Source organism: Daktulosphaira vitifoliae, unplaced genomic scaffold, assembly GCF_025091365.1.
Source record: "Daktulosphaira vitifoliae isolate Bord-2020 unplaced genomic scaffold, ASM2509136v1 Scaffold_1, whole genome shotgun sequence".
Taxonomy (NCBI): Eukaryota; Metazoa; Arthropoda; class Insecta; order Hemiptera; family Phylloxeridae; genus Daktulosphaira; species Daktulosphaira vitifoliae.
In genome coordinates this window covers 33,684,693-33,701,383 of record NW_026099572.1, presented here as the reverse complement: position 1 = coordinate 33,701,383, position 16,691 = coordinate 33,684,693, and positions in this window count along the sequence as shown.

Below are 16,691 nucleotides of genomic sequence, written 5' to 3'. Positions count from 1 at the left end.
GATCACATGTATCTTATTTCGTGTTATATTTGGTGCTTTCTTTCAAAATATCTCACTACCTCACCAGTATGCGATGCTCAGTAAAGTTTTGTCCAAGTACATATTCCTTCAAGGATAAAAGCTTTTTTTCTTATCCTAAAGAAAACGATCGTTTGAAACTATGGATGAATAATTGTCAAACTAATCATTTGGCAGAGACTTTATCCAAAAAAAAAATAATCTAGTAGTTTGGGCGGATCATTTTGACGATAAAATGTTTTTGAAAAAGACTACAAAAAATCGGCTGGTCATGATGCAGTACCTACAATATTTAGTGGTCAGTATTTTTTATCTTCGATGCAAAGCTGAGAAGGTATTAATTTTACTATGATGTGTGTTTCTTTAATTTATTTATTTTTTGTGTGTCTGTTAGCTTGTTTTTTTCAGCTCTCACCGAACCGATTTCTTTCAATGATACGTCAAAAGATCACAAATCGTATCTAGTCGAAGACATTACCCTCAAAAATTGAAAAAATTTCCCTCATTCACCGTAAATGGGGGAAACCTCCAGAAAAATTACAAATTTAAAAATCTCTAATTTTCGAAATTTTTTCAATTTTTTTTACTAAAAACTGACCGTTACCACTCATCTTCAGCTCTTACCGAACCGATTTCTTTCAACGATACGTCAAAAGATCACAAATCGTATCTAGTCGAAGACGTTACCCTCAAAAATTGAAAAATTTTCCTTCATTCTTCATAAGTGGGAGATATCTCCAAAATAATTACAATTTTAAAAATCAGTAATTTTTGACATTTTTTTCTTAACACTACAATAACTTTTTCAAAAATGAAAATTTTATATAGATATTTGATGTCTTTACCTATTATTTGGTATATTTTTTTTATAAATTTAACCCTTTACCCTTTTTTCACAAAAAATTAACTTTTTCAACTTAACTTTTGAAAGTGTTCCGGAAATACTGACGCTTTTATATATATATTAAATTAAAGCTAATGTAATATACTTTATTTTGGGGAAAAAAAATTTCGGACTTTATTTTGTCTTCACGGTGAAAATGGCTACAATTTGGCCAAAAATGGCTAACAATAATAATAATAATAAAAATATAAAATTTATTATATAATTTATATTATTATTTATTATATCTAAAATAATTCAAATTTTATAAAAAATATAATACTATTAACAGTTTTACCAAAAATTACAGCTTCATATATTATAGGTAAAACTAACTAAACGTTGACAAAAAATTTATGAAATAGTAAACTACACAAAATGTCAACTTTTATACAAATTAAACACAATATTCATAATGTCAGACAATATTAAAAAAAAAAACATTTTTATTAAGACTAAACATTATTTAAACAAAATAAGTATGCGAACAGTTATAATTAATTATCGTTCAAGTATTTAAAATGCAATAGTGTCACTAATTCCAATATCATTGATAATTTTTGTAACTGATAGAGGAATTGTACAATATTATTGTAAAATATTTGCACAATAATATGAAATTGTACAATAGTCTCTACTGCTTTGTCTTCTGCCCAATCAGAGAGCTTGATTTCTTTTTCTATTGTTCTCGGCTAAGTGAACTATCTGTTTTCATATAGTCTGCGGTAAAACAATCGCGGCGCGAAGATTAAGAGTAAATGTAGATAACTTAACAAAATTAATTTTTTATATTATCCAACGGCTGTTGATAACTTATCAGATTAAACAATGTGGATAAATTAACTTTCGGTACGTGAATATTCTTTTTGGAATGAAACAATTATTTCAACCCAGTAATTCGCTTGTATATTATAATATTAAATTACTATACATTACAAAGTAAATTATAGCAATTTTATCAAATATAAATGTAACATTATTGTAAAATAAGTGAAATTTTCAAACCTCGTCGTAAAATGCTCGTAAGTGACCGGCAAAAATTTTCTGACCTTCACCAATAATTTTCCCTGAGTCTCGTGACACAATAGTTTCGTTGAAAAACAAAATTTTGAAAATTTTAGTACGCTAAGTAATATTCCCATAAAAGCATTTTTTTCCTTGTTTTATTATATCATAAGATTCCTATTTTTGACGAAATTGAGTTTTTTTAAATTGTTTTGAAGTTGACAGGTCTTACTTCACTAAAATCATGTTCTTTTAACGCACAGACTATTAAAATAGGAACAGTTAGAGTTATTTAAATGGACAAACACAATAAAAAAACAGTACAGTGTGGTCGCGGCACAGTGGGGATATAGTATAGTTGGATCGAGTATAGATGATATCTGACAGTGATTAAAATCACTATCCTAAAAAATACTTCAATACAAATCTTTGATAGTCTTTAATTTTAAGAAATTAGTTGATTATTCTAAAAGTAAAATTAACTCCTATTTCTATCATTTACCTAATTAGTAGTTGATTTATAAGTATAAATTATAAATAAATATCTATTAAAGCGATTCAGCATAGTATGAAATTGATATCTAATAATTTAGTATTGAAACTTTTCGGAAAATTGATAAAAAATGACAAAATAGTTATTATTTTTATGGCAAACGTGTATAAAAATTGAAGGGCTTGACATAATTAAATATAAAATTTTATGAGAATAAAAAAATAGTATCGGTAAGATTAATATGCTGTCAGGAAATTATACACCCAGAGAAAAACCTCGATCTATATAATAAATTCATTGTTCAATTTGATAAATATATCATTAATATTGAATCAATGATATATTTATCAATATGATATTTTTTTTTTTTGTCTTGAACAATAATTATTTATAAGAATAGTTATTTTGTTTGTATTAATAAAACATTATCATAAACCCTTGATAAAATTTCTCTTTCAATTTTGATTGAGGTTTTTCTTTGGGTGTATAATTAATATTTACTGTAAATTTATCAGAAAAGCTCAATATTTTTTTTTGCATTTTTATTGTAATAAATCACTTAAATAGAAATCATAGTAATCATTTCTAAGTAATTTTTGGTGATTAAAAATATTCTACAATTGAAATTATCAGAACTTAATTAATTTTAATGATTTACTTTAATTAAAAAAATCAATGAAAATGCCAAAAAAATCTACTCAATTGTATGTATTAGTCATGATTATTTGATGTATCGTTAAAAAATTTGATCAAGTGAGAGCTGAGATAATAAATGAGAGCCATAAAAAAAATCACACAAAAAAACTTTAATATGAATAAGAAATTTCTTCAAACGAGGAAGGACTACAGTAATGGTTCCTTGATATTTATTAATGTTATTGTATCTATATGAGATAAAAATCAAATAATTTAAAAATATTTCCCTAGCTCAAAAATTTTTGTAAGGTATTTTAAAATAAAATAAAATACAAAATCGAAGATTTTAACACAAAAATTACATGCGGTAGACATATTTACCATGAAGACAAAATAAAGTCCGAAATTTGTTTTTTCCATAATAAACTATATTACATTAGTTTTAATTTAAGATATATATAAAAGTGTTTATATAAAAAATATATCAAAAGATAGGTAAAGACATCATGCATCTATAAAAAAAATTTATATTGATTTGGTCATTTTTGAAAAAGTTATGACAGTTTTAAGTAAAAATAATTGAAAAAATGTTGAAAATTAGCAATTTTTAAATTTGTAATTTTTTTGGAGATTTCTTCTATTTACGGGAAACGAGGAAAATTTTTAAAATTTTTGAGGGTAATATCTTCCACTAGATACGTTTTGTGATATTTTGACGTATCACAGAAGGAAATCGGGTCGATGAGAGCTAAGAAAAATTGGTAAAAGACACAAAAAAAAACACATCATAGTAAAACTAATAAATTCTCAGCTTCACATCGAAGCTAAAATGGTAAAATTAGTCCGCATTTATATATTTACACATACACAGGAGGAATACTGTAAATAAATACTTGAACAGTACTGAAATATAAAGTAATATAAATTAAAAATTTGAAAAGATTTTTATGCTCATTCTAATGAAAAAAACGAAAGCAAAGTGGGATCGCAGCACAGTGTAAACGTAGTATAGTTGGGAGAAGTATAGATGATACCTGACAGTGATTAAAATCACTATCATAAGAAATGGTTTGATGCAAATCTGTGATAGTGTTTAATTTTGAGAATTTGGTGGTTTATACCAGAAATAAAATGAACTTCTCTTTCCTTCATTATTCCTGATTAGTAGTTCTTTGATTTATAAATATAATATATGAATAAAAATTTATATACAATTTGATACAAAACTTTTCAGAAAATACTTTATTGTTAATTATGAATAAATGGATACATGATTGGATTAGTATAATCGATTCATCTATACTAAACTATATTTATATTGATAAATTAAAAAAAATTCCATTTCGTCAAAAATAGGAATCTTATCTTATTAGAACAAGGAAAAAAATGCTTTTCTGGGATAATTACTTAGCGTACTCGGATTTTCAAAATTTTGTTTTTTCAACAAAACTATTGGATCACATGACTCAAGGAAATTATTGGTGAAAGTTAGACAATTATTGCCACTCGCTTACGAGAGTTTTAAAATTTCTACTGTTTCCGAAAAAATTGGCGCTAACGCCAGCGTTTTACGTCGAAGTTTGAAATTTTCACCAGATCTTCCCAGACATTTCTGAGATATCATAAAATTTTTTTTTTTTTTGCTTCAATGCGAACCTGAGAAGGTATTAATTTTACCATGATGTATTTTTTTTTTTTTTGTGTGTCTGTTGCCACTTTTTCTCAGCTCTCACTAGACCGATTTTAATGAAAAATATGTCAAAAGATCACAAATCGTATCTAGTTAAAGATATTACCATTAAAAATTGAAAAATTTCCATCATTCCCGTAAATCGGGGAAATTTCCGAAAAACATTACTATTTTTAAAATCGGTGAATTTCGTCATTTTTTTTTTTTTTTTTTTAAAACTACCATAACTGATTCAAAAATAAACAAATCGACTTAATTTTTTTTATATAGATACTCGAGGTACTTACCTATCATTTTGTATGTTTTTTTTATATAAATTTGACCTTTTACCTGCCTACAAGGAGGTATTCAAAATTACAACTTTTTTACGAAAATTAACTTTTTCAACTTAACTTTTGAAATTTTTCCGGAAATACTGCGTCCTTTAAACATATATCAAATTAAAGCTTATGTCATGTTCTATAAAATGAAAAAAAAAAATTGTCCCGACGACATATCTTCAAGCTTAAATTACTATAACTTTTAGAAAAATATATGTTTCGACACAAAATTTTTTTTTATAAATACATTACATATACTTTTTATACTCTTTTATTTAACATATTTTTTATGCAAATTAGACAATTTCCCTTTATACAGGGGGTGGTCGGTAGCTTACGGTATTATAATTTGACAAAAAACATTCTATTTTTTGTTAATAATGTGGACTGTATTTTTTTTACAATATAACTTTCATTTCACATATGAATAAAACTTTAGGTGCGCCGGACTTATCATACGATGTCCGGTTTACTACTAACTTATAATAGAAAACCTACGTTGCACCGCCCACTACCTATTCTATAACAAAAGTATCTTCTGTTTTTTCCCAATATCAAACAAGCCACCCACTTTGATTAACTAAAATCAATATAAAATTTATCTAACAAAACAAAATATATACATATATACATAAAACACAAAAAAAAAAATTTTAAATAACCAATATATTACAAAAACATTTAAATTGACAAACATGAATTTTAATAAATCAAACTACTTCAATCGGCAATGGACTTAAATTTCTAACTGCTCGTAAGTATTCACCAACGGCTGTTTTTACCGTTGCTGTGCGGATCACGCTATCCTTACCACATAGAACACTCAATACTCGGCCCTATCGCCAAACAAGAGGGCTGAGATTTTCTTCTTTTATTAAGACGATGGAACCCACTAACAGTTTAGGTCCCTTCTTTTTCGTTAATTTGTAGCGTGTTTGAAGTTGTAAAAGATATTCGCTTTATCTTAAAAGCTTGAGACGGTTCAATTCTATCGCTTGGCAGGTCCCCATTATGGGCTGCACCATGATGGGTCGTTGTCGAATACAACACTAGCAATTGAATATAATTCCTCTAATTGTATTCCTTGCATTTAATGGACAATATCTTTGCCTTATGGACGCTAAACAGCTTATGGACCGCTGTGACATAACCTTTAATGTTCATCTTTAAATAACAATTTATTAAACGTACTCTTAGACGGTATAATTAGTGGATGTTTTTGAAAAGTCTCTACTGAAGCCGCATTTTTTAATCTTCCGCCCACTCTACGTAATCCACTTTTATCCAAGAACGGTTGTAGGCGTAAAGTTTACTCTTTTGTGATACTTGACCGTTTGGCATTTTTAAATATTTTATTTATTGAGAAAAATATTCATTTTGAACTATATGCGCTAATGCCTTTTCAGCTCGTTCCACCTCGTGTTTACGTGTGATAGTTTACGTTAACGTTAATAACGAAAACTCTGAATATGCAATAATTATCAATGCTTGAACACCTTTAGCTTTCACTTCCAATTCTTTGTCATTTAATATTAGACAATCAGTATTAATAGGCTATTCATCTTCCATCGTTCATTTTGAGCCAGTTGCCTCGCTTTACTACCGCGCGATATAATATCCGCCGGATTTTCTTCGTCTCTTATATGCGCCCATTCCATCCGATCACTTAAACTTTGAATTTCGACAACTGGATTTGCAATAAAAGTTTTCCATTGACTGGATAAAAACACTATCCATGCTAGTGTCACTTTAGAGTCAGACCAAAACACTTTCTTCTGGATATTTATTCCAGGGTCAATTCCTTGGCTTTTGGTATGTGGCTAAAGTTTCGAAATTTATGTCGTTCGATAGCTCATTATTAACTTATTCTAACGGAAAAATAAAAATCCGTAATTGGTGGCTGTTTAGTTTTTGAGATAAATGACTTCAAAGTTTTCAGTTAAAATCGATCATATCTCTAAACCTATAAGGTTCAAACAGTTGACTAACATAAATTGAAGCTCTACGCAACGTGTGCAACAATACTTCGAACATGATCACGCATTCCATCCGCTGCAAATAGGATAAAATCTATTTTAAGTTTTCCGAAGCTTATTTATTTCGTTAACACAGCTGTAGGCCTAATCAAACTAATATAGCCCTAATAGACATAGCTTAAAATTAACAATAGATGGCGTTATCAAGAATTTCGTCGTTTTTGATTTCTACTGCGCATTCTCAGTAAATACGTGTTACGCATGCTTAGTAACTTAAAATAACTTTTATCCTATTTGCAGTGGATGGAATGCGAAATTATGTTCGAAGTACTGTTGTACACGTTGCGAAAAGCTTTAATTGATGTTAGTCAGCTGTTTGAACCTTATAGGTTTAGAGATACGATCGATTTTAACTGAAAACGTTGAAGTCATTTATCTCAAAAACTGGCAATTACGGATTTTTATTGTTGCGATAGATTAAGTTAATAATGAGCTATCGAATGACATATGAATTTCGAAAATTGAGCTACACACCAAAAGCGAGGGAATTAACCCTGGGCCCCTTAATTTTGTTATAAATTTTTTAACGAGTAGCACTAATAATAGTGCAGCACATAACTCTAAACGCGGTAATGTTATTGTTTTTAATGGTGCTACCTTGAACATCACGCCGATAAGGTACGACTTCCATTACTATTTGTGCATCGTAAATATATACATGCCCCGTAGGCCTTTAATGATGCGTCGGCAAAACTGTGTACCATATTAGTAAAATTATCTATTTCACCGCATCGTCTTGCTATCGATATGCCATTCAATAATAATAAATCACTGCTATAACTACGCCACTCGTTTACTAATTCTTCAGATAACGGCTCATCCCACCCGATACGCAATTGCTATAATTTCTGTATAAGTAGCTTACATCGTAAAACTACCGAACCGACTAATCCTAATGGATCAAATATCGTTGATATACAAGATAAAATTGTTGTCTTAGTAATATTACTATCTTCCGTCATTTTTAACAGATTATATTTAAAAACATCACTTTGGGCTTCCCATAATAAACCTAAAACCCTATTTAACTTTGAATTTAAACTTAATAGACTTTCTTTGATTTTACCTTCATATAATCATTACTATCATTTAATAAATCAAGTACGTTAGACGCCCATTTTGATAACTCCATTCAAGCTTTTTTCAATACAGCAATAAGCTTACCTTATAAATTAACAGTTTCTTCTCTCAATTGCGCTCCTGTAAACAAATCATCTATGTAAAAATCACAACCAAGTACTTCACACGCCTTGGGATAATTTGTTTTTTTTTTCATCAGCTAACTTTTTCAGACAAGTAGTAACTAAAAAACTAACTGGTGCTGTACCATACATTATGGTTTCTAATTTAAACGTCCGAACGGCATCCTTTGGATTTTCACGCCATAATATTTGTTGATACCTTTTATCTTCTTCTGTGACTCTAATCTGGCTGTATATTAGCTTCGTTTTAGATTTGCGTCCTTTAAACATATATCAAATTGAAGCATAATTTATGATATATAAAATGAAAAAAAAAATTTGTCCCAACACTTTATCTTCTGCATGCAAACGGCTGCTGTAGTTAAAAAAACGCTATTTTTGAGTTAAAATTTTCGATTGTCGATTTTAAATTTTCAATTTAAAAATGCTATAACTTTTCGAAAAATGTATGTATCAGCACAAATATTTTTTTCTAAATACATTATAAGTACATCTTTCATTTGACATACTTTTTATTAAAATTGGACAATTTCCCCTTATAAAGGGGGCGTTCAAAACTTGAAACATTGAATAAAAAATAAAACTTTTTCAACTTAACTTTTGAAAATATGTCGGAAATACTGCGTCCTTTAAACATATATCAAATCAAAGGTTATGTCATATACTATAAAATGAAAAAAAAATTGTCCCGACACCTTATCGTCTATGAGTAAATTGCAACCGAAATTAAACAAAAAATGTAATACTTGCAAAAAAAAAATCAGCTCCTAACATGATGGTTTTTGTATTTAAAACTACCACAATTTATTGAAATATTAACAAAAACAAAACAATATTTTTTACATTGAAACTTAAGGTAATTTCCTTTCAATTCATATCATTTTTGTTGAAAATCTAACACTTATTCTACTCACAGGGAGGATTTAAAATAGTTACTTTTTTACAAAAACTAACTTTTTCAACTTAACTTTTGAATATGTTCCGGAAATATTCACATTTTTATTTAATCTTAAATTAAAGCTTATATTATATACTTTACTATGAAAAAAAAAATTCGAAATATACATTTTCTTCTTGGTGAAAATGGATACCGTATTCATAAATATGCTAGTTTTATGTTCTGGATTTTGTATTTTATTTTATTTTAAAATATCTTACAAGGGGAATACATGGACTTTCATGAATATTATATAATTTAATTGACATAGAATAAAGTTCATAAGACATAAGAAATTAAAGTTATTTAAATTTTTTTGCTTTTTTAAAGTCGAAAAAGTAACTTTTAAATTTGACTTAGCTTAAATAGCTAATTTTATCATGCGTCGAAATCAACGAACAGTTGCCGATATGGTAACACTTGTGTTTTCCACGATTTGGGTACGAGGTTCGAATCAGCCTGTGTGCTTAATATTTTGCATTTTTTTTGAGTTAGAAAAATATTTTCAAATCATTTGATTTTTATCTCGTTTAGATTCTATAAATATCAAGGATCACATCACTATATTCTCCCCTCGTGAGAAGAAATTTAATATTCATGTTAATGTTACTTTACTATGTGGATTTTTTTGTGGCTATGATTTATTTTGCCAACCCTCACTTGACCAACTTTTTTCAACGTTACGTCAAATAATTACAATTCGTATTTAGTTGAAAATATTACCCTTAAAAAATGAAAAAAATTCCATGCAAACAATTAAAATCATTCATTTCTAATATTTTTAAAATATTTATTGTCGAATTAGATTTGATATAATAAAAGTATTCAACTACAAAAGTAAATAATTTTACTTTGTAATTTAATTATTTTTTTACTCTATTTGTGTGTGCTACTACTAGACTATAATATTCCAAATTCTTTTGTAACATGTTGCTATATAAATCATAAATTTAAAAAAAAAATGATTTTTAGTTTCACCTGAATTTAACGATGGATTTTTACAATTATAATAAAATTTTATATTACGCTCAATTGAGTAAATTTTTTTAACAACTTTGTTTTGATTGATTCTTTTAGTTAAAGTAAATCATTAAAATTAATTAAGTTCTGAATATTTCGATTGTAGAATCTTTATAAAAACCAAAAATGAATTAGAAATGATTACTATGATTTTTATTTAAGTGATCTATGACGATAAAAATGCAAAAAAACATCGAACTTCTCTGATAAATTTACCGTTAATAGTAATTATAAAATTTGCAGACTTTATATTAATCTTAACAATACCATTTTTTACTATTTAATAATGTCAATTTCAAACTTGCAAGTTGAGCTAAAAGTTATGGCAATAAAATCATTTTTTTTTTTTTATTATAAACTTTCACTTTAAAGGACGAAATAAAGTAGGTTAAAAATTATTACTTTTAACATATTAAAAATCAAAATCAATAATAATTTGAAAACAATTATATAATATGTAATTTTATATTATATTTTTGAATCTGAGAATTACTAATCTGGATATAATTAAGGAAATAGTTGATGTTGCTTTTGGAATTATCCACCAATTTCTTAGAACTAAACATTATCTACAGATTTACATCGAAGCGTTTCTTATGATAGTGATTTTAATCACTGTCAGATAAAATCTATACTTGTCCCAACTATGCCACGTCCCTACTGTGCTGGGTTTTTTTACAATATCACTAGTTAAAACAAACTTATGTGTGCGAAACCTGGCTAAAATATATATTAATTCATCTTGAATAGTTGGTCCTTTTAATAGACAATCGTTTAAACTTAAACCCGTTGCTGTTTTGCACGATGCGTTGAATACCTGATTTTGGTAGTAGTGCTATTTTCATTGTACACCGCGTGATGAGATAAATAAAAACATAATGACTTGTCCTATTTCTTTTCATCAATTACCTCCGTCATATGTCCTAAGCTTACGTATTCTAACAAAATTTTTGTATATTTAGCCTTTAATTTTACATAACTCTTAAATATTTTCTCTAAACATAACAATCGACGCTTGGCTATTTCGTAAGAACCTCCGAGAACAATTGGTTGATTATAAAATGGTAATTTTACTATAATTTTACCGATTTCATCACGCGATACTTTATGATCGAAAATTTCTTTACACTTATTTTTTTCTAAAGTAAAAGAATATTCTTTATTAACCTCCTCTAGACGCCAACATTTTGACACTAAATTCTCTAAATTACCGATTTCGTATACCGTAGCACCTAATATTAAATAATTTGTACTAGTTCAGATTTTATTTTCATTAATATCACTAAGCACTTGAACTTATATTACCCAACCAAATTTCGTATCCTGTAAAATAGGACCGTTTGCCTCTAATTTAATTTTCTCCTGACTGATTATTTCATAGAAATTTTCCGCTCCTAATAACAGCTTGGTTTTCGAAAGTCCGAATCTGCCATCAATACGTGTTTAGGAATTTTGAGTCTTTCGCTTATATATTTCGTGGGAATACTACCGGTAATTTTGGGAATCACTAGACAAATGATACGTAACACATAATTATTTACCCTAGATTTTGTAATTATTTGAACTGAACTATTTATATTTTTTATTATTTCTCCCAATCCAAATACTCTATGCGATATATGTTTTCTTTTTAAACTCGTACTTTTTTTCGTACTATTCGCTCGCTAATTAAATTGCTTTAGCTACCAGAGTCGAGTAATGCTCTACACTGCTGTATTACATTATTCTCGTCATCTATGTTTACTACGGCAGTAGCTAAAACTATTCGATAATACCGAACTGTGTGCACTGATGGTGGCAACCGGTTCATTTTATTTAATACTATTATTTTCTTCAGTTTGTATGTTTTCATTACTTATTTATGTTGTACGTGGTGGGAAATGTAATAACGAATTATGAGGTCGAGCGCATCTAATACAATTTTTAGCTGTACACTTTTTACCTGCATGTTGTCTCAAACAAATTTTGCAAACTTTTAATTCAATTTCCTTTTTAATACGCTCTTGCCGGATAAAGTCAAGAAAGTTGGACATCGGTAAATTGTATGTGATAATTTACAAATAAAATATTTAATAGTTTTATATGCAACAGCACATGGTATTGAATAATACTATTTCACATTTGATGCTGCCTGACAATTATTAAGAGTTTTTGACGCCTTTATAGATTCTAACATTTTTAACCGTTCTTCCAAAAATAACATCAACTCATTTGGTGATGTTACCTCATCTTTATTTGCATATATTTTCCATGCACGCAAAATCTTTTTATCCAGTTTAATCATTAGAATATTCGTCAATAAAGGTCTCCAATCATAGGGTTTGTAGCCTAACACCTCTAGCGCATTTACATGGTTACTAACTTTATCGATGCACTGCCGTAATTTTTCCGCTGATTCGAAACTTAACACATCAGCGTCATAAATTTATTAATAAATATAATTTCACGAATTTAGTTAATTGTGCTTTAAGCTAACTTTTCCGCCCTATCAAGTCTCTTGATTCTGCCATTATTTATTTACTTTTATTTTACACGATAGTTCACTAATACTTATACCTTATCTATATTTAACTTTGTGATACAACTGTTCTACTACAACAGCTTATCTGTAGATATTATATGTATATTTTTAGCTTCGATGCAAAGCTGAGAAGGTGTTAATATTATTATGATGTGTTTTTTTTTTGTTTCTTTTACCAATTTTTCTCAGCTCTCATCGACCCGATTTCTTTCAGTGATACGTCAAAATATCACAAAACGTATCTAGTCGAAGATATTACCCTCAAAAATTTTAAAAATTTTCCTCGTTCCCCGTAAATAGAGGAAACTAAAAAAAAAATTACAAATTTAAAAATCGATAATTTTCGACATTTTTTCAATTATTTTTACTTAAAACTGTCATAACTTTTTCAAAAATGACCAAATCAATATAAATTTTTTTATAGATGCATGATGTTTTTACCTATCTTTTGATATATTTTTTTTTATAAATCTGACGCTTTACCTGGCCACAGAGGAGATTCAAAATGACAACTTTTTCAAATTAACTTTTGAAAGTGTTGCGAAAAGTCTGACACTTTTATATATATATATATATATATATATCTCAAATTAAAGCTAATGTAATATACTTTATCATGGAAAAAAAAATTTCGGACTTTATTTTATCTTCACGATGAAAATGACTACCGAATGCTATTTTTGTATGGAAATTCTCGATTTTATATTTTACTTTTTTAATTTTATTATGCTATAACTTTTTAAAAAATGTATAGATAAATATAATTTTTTCATGAAAAGTAGTTTTTATATACATTTTTCTTTCGACATACTTTTTTTTTAATAACACCATTTCTCTTTATATATTTATATAAATTTAGGGTACAAGTAGTGATGGATTTCCCAGGACGAAAACCATGTTGGTCATTCAATAGTATATGGTTAAGACTTCTTTTGATACACATGTATACAATGGATTCAAACAGTTTAGGGATGTGGGGAGGATGGAAATAGGCCTGTAGTTAGAAACAAGTGAGGGATAGCCAGATTTAAATACAGGGGTAACCCGAACAGGTCTACCACATAGTAGGAAAAACGCCTTCATCAAGTGAACGTCTAAAGAGCAAGAATAGAGGGTACACTATAGAGTTTTGACAGTTGAAAATCAAACGTGCAGAAATACTATCATGGCCATTGGACTTGTTGTTTTTTAGAGAGTTAAGAGGGGGTATGTATACACCACCTACCAATAGATGGTAAGAGTTAACGGTTAAACAAGCAAATATTTGCTCAACTTTAGATATACTTAATGTAATAAGATGGAATCTAAGAAAATTATGATGGCAATTAGTACTCCACCTCCTCTGTTAAAAGGACTGTTGTTTGGATTTCTTACAAGTCTTAACACCTGAAAACCAAAGAACCCAAGTTCACTGTCACTAATGTTATGTGTGAGCCAAGTGTCTGTAAGGATAATAACATCATAAAAGTAGAACAAAGGAAAAAAACATCTTAGATTGACTAATTTAGTTTTGAGGTCACGTACATTTTGGTAGAATATTTTTAGGTAAAGGTTAAGGGCATTATTACATAAATTATTGTTTATAATATTAGGAATAAAATCAGGTTTAGAAAATGAAGTTTTGAAGTTATTGAAATACAAAATAAAAGATTTTTAATTTAGTTGAGCTGAGTGACAATGTGTACAGTTAGACGATTTTGATTTAATAGTATTCATACAGTTTCGGTAAAGATTTGGAAAGCATGTGCAAAAATGTAAGTAGACTTTCAAAGCAGCAGGCTCTTGTCTCAGCAGTGGCAAGTCAGAACTTGCTAGTTTTTTGACTGAACTAGTGAACAGTTCGAAGTATGATGACGTCTGGTCTGGAACGACCGATAAAATGGAACAATGAAAGGGAATCCATCTCAATAGTTGATTGTCAGATAACTTCATCGTTCTTTTTGTGGTTTTCCAATTCGGTGTATATAGATGGTAGTTTCTCGTTCAAGAGGAGTGCGATCGCGGGTCATCGAGACAGAACGAAGCGTACTGTCGGTAGGACGACCTCAGACATTTTTATTAAACTCGGAAACAAGTTTAAAAGCAATTTCTTTAGAGGAGAAGAACACTTTGATAGGCCGAGGACCTACATTATTAGGTTTATCTAGTTGGCTTGATTGCTTTAGTAATTTTTAACGTGTCATTAGAGATTCTGCCTTCTAGAACATAAGAAGAAGATTCTACAATTCCTCGAATGATGACATTTCGAGAACATTGATCACACTCAGTAATCTCTTATAGAATACTTGGTATAATGTCAGCTGAAAAATTAGAGCGACTTTTTGCAGATTCAAGGGTTTCAATGCGCTTAACTAGATTAGAGATTATCCCACGAAATTTGTCGTTTTCCGATTTTAAATCTACAACCTGAGAGGATAGAAGTCCTATACTCTCATTGAATTCAGTAAACTTGGTATTTTGGGATTCGCAAAGTAATTTACACTGGTTAAGGGTTTCAATCTGAGTTTTTTGGTGCTCAGCCATAGTTTTGTTGAAAACATCTATGGTAAGCGAACTGTTTGTTATGGAATTAGACCGGATAATAATTTGAGAGGCAGCATTTGGTAAAGTCGATGTCATAACTCAACTTTAACAAAGTCACTGATCAAATTGTTCCTTAAAAAATTTGTGGATACCACCAAATTTGCAGCAATGAATGTTGAGTGCAAAGGTGATACTATGTAGTAAACTTTGTACACAACCGTTTAAGTCTCCAAGAAAACAACAGAGATGAACAGCTGATTTGTAATTGTTTGGAACAGATGTTGATAAAACGTAGATTATACTCACGATTATTCACGGCCAAATAGAAGATTTATAAATTTCAAACTGTTGTACTGCCTTATATAGTTGAATAACATGAATAAAGGTTGAAAGAATTTTAAAGATAAAAAGCAATACTAGTGCAAAAAGAATAATCAAACACTATAGAAAAAAATAAACTTAAAAGAGAGTGTTGATCACTAGATAACATTTATATATATATAAATTGTTTAAACTTTGGCTTTATAATTCGCTTACTGTTCAAATGTAATTGTTTCGCTTGGAACTTATTTTTTTTTATATTCTCGAAAAATTTATATTAGGATACAATTTGGTATTTGCGCAAAACAATATATTTTGCTAGGGAATGTTTGATAAATTTCAGAATGTATATAAGTTTGTACATTCATTAACAGAATAGTACAGTATTATAACTATGTTGTCCAACGTTTAATTATAGTAACCAATATTCTTATCAAAATTGAATTTTTACATATTCCTAAGAATAATAATCGGTCAATTTTTTTGTAATTATTCTATATTATTAATACAATTATTATAATTAGAATAATTATTGTGTATACCGGGGTCGTATTAATGGGGGATATGAGCGATCGCCCCCCTTTAATCAACCGGTATCAGTGGCCTACTTACAAAAATGTCCCAAAGAGGTTTATGCGCCGAAGACACATGAGGCTCGTAGAGCTCCAGGTTTGGGGTAATAAGCTTTCTTTTGATAAACTTTTCATTGAAATCCATTAGAAGACTTGAGTACACAAAGGATTTAAACAAAAACACCTATGCATGTTAAATTTTTTTTCATTTTATTTTTAATAATGTTCTGGAACGTCTGCATTCTTTAATTTACCAAATTAAAGCTTAAAAACGAACTATTATATTTAAAAAAAAACCTAACACAGTGGGATCGTGGAACAGCGGGTATAAGTATGGATTATATCTGTCTTTGATTAAAATCACCATCATAAAAAGTGATTTAATGCAAACATGTAGATAGTGTTTAATTTTTAGATTGAATTATTAAATAAATCCAAAATATAAATATTCTATTTCTTTATTTCTATCATGAATACAAATTTTATGAATTATAAGTGTAATATGTGTATATAT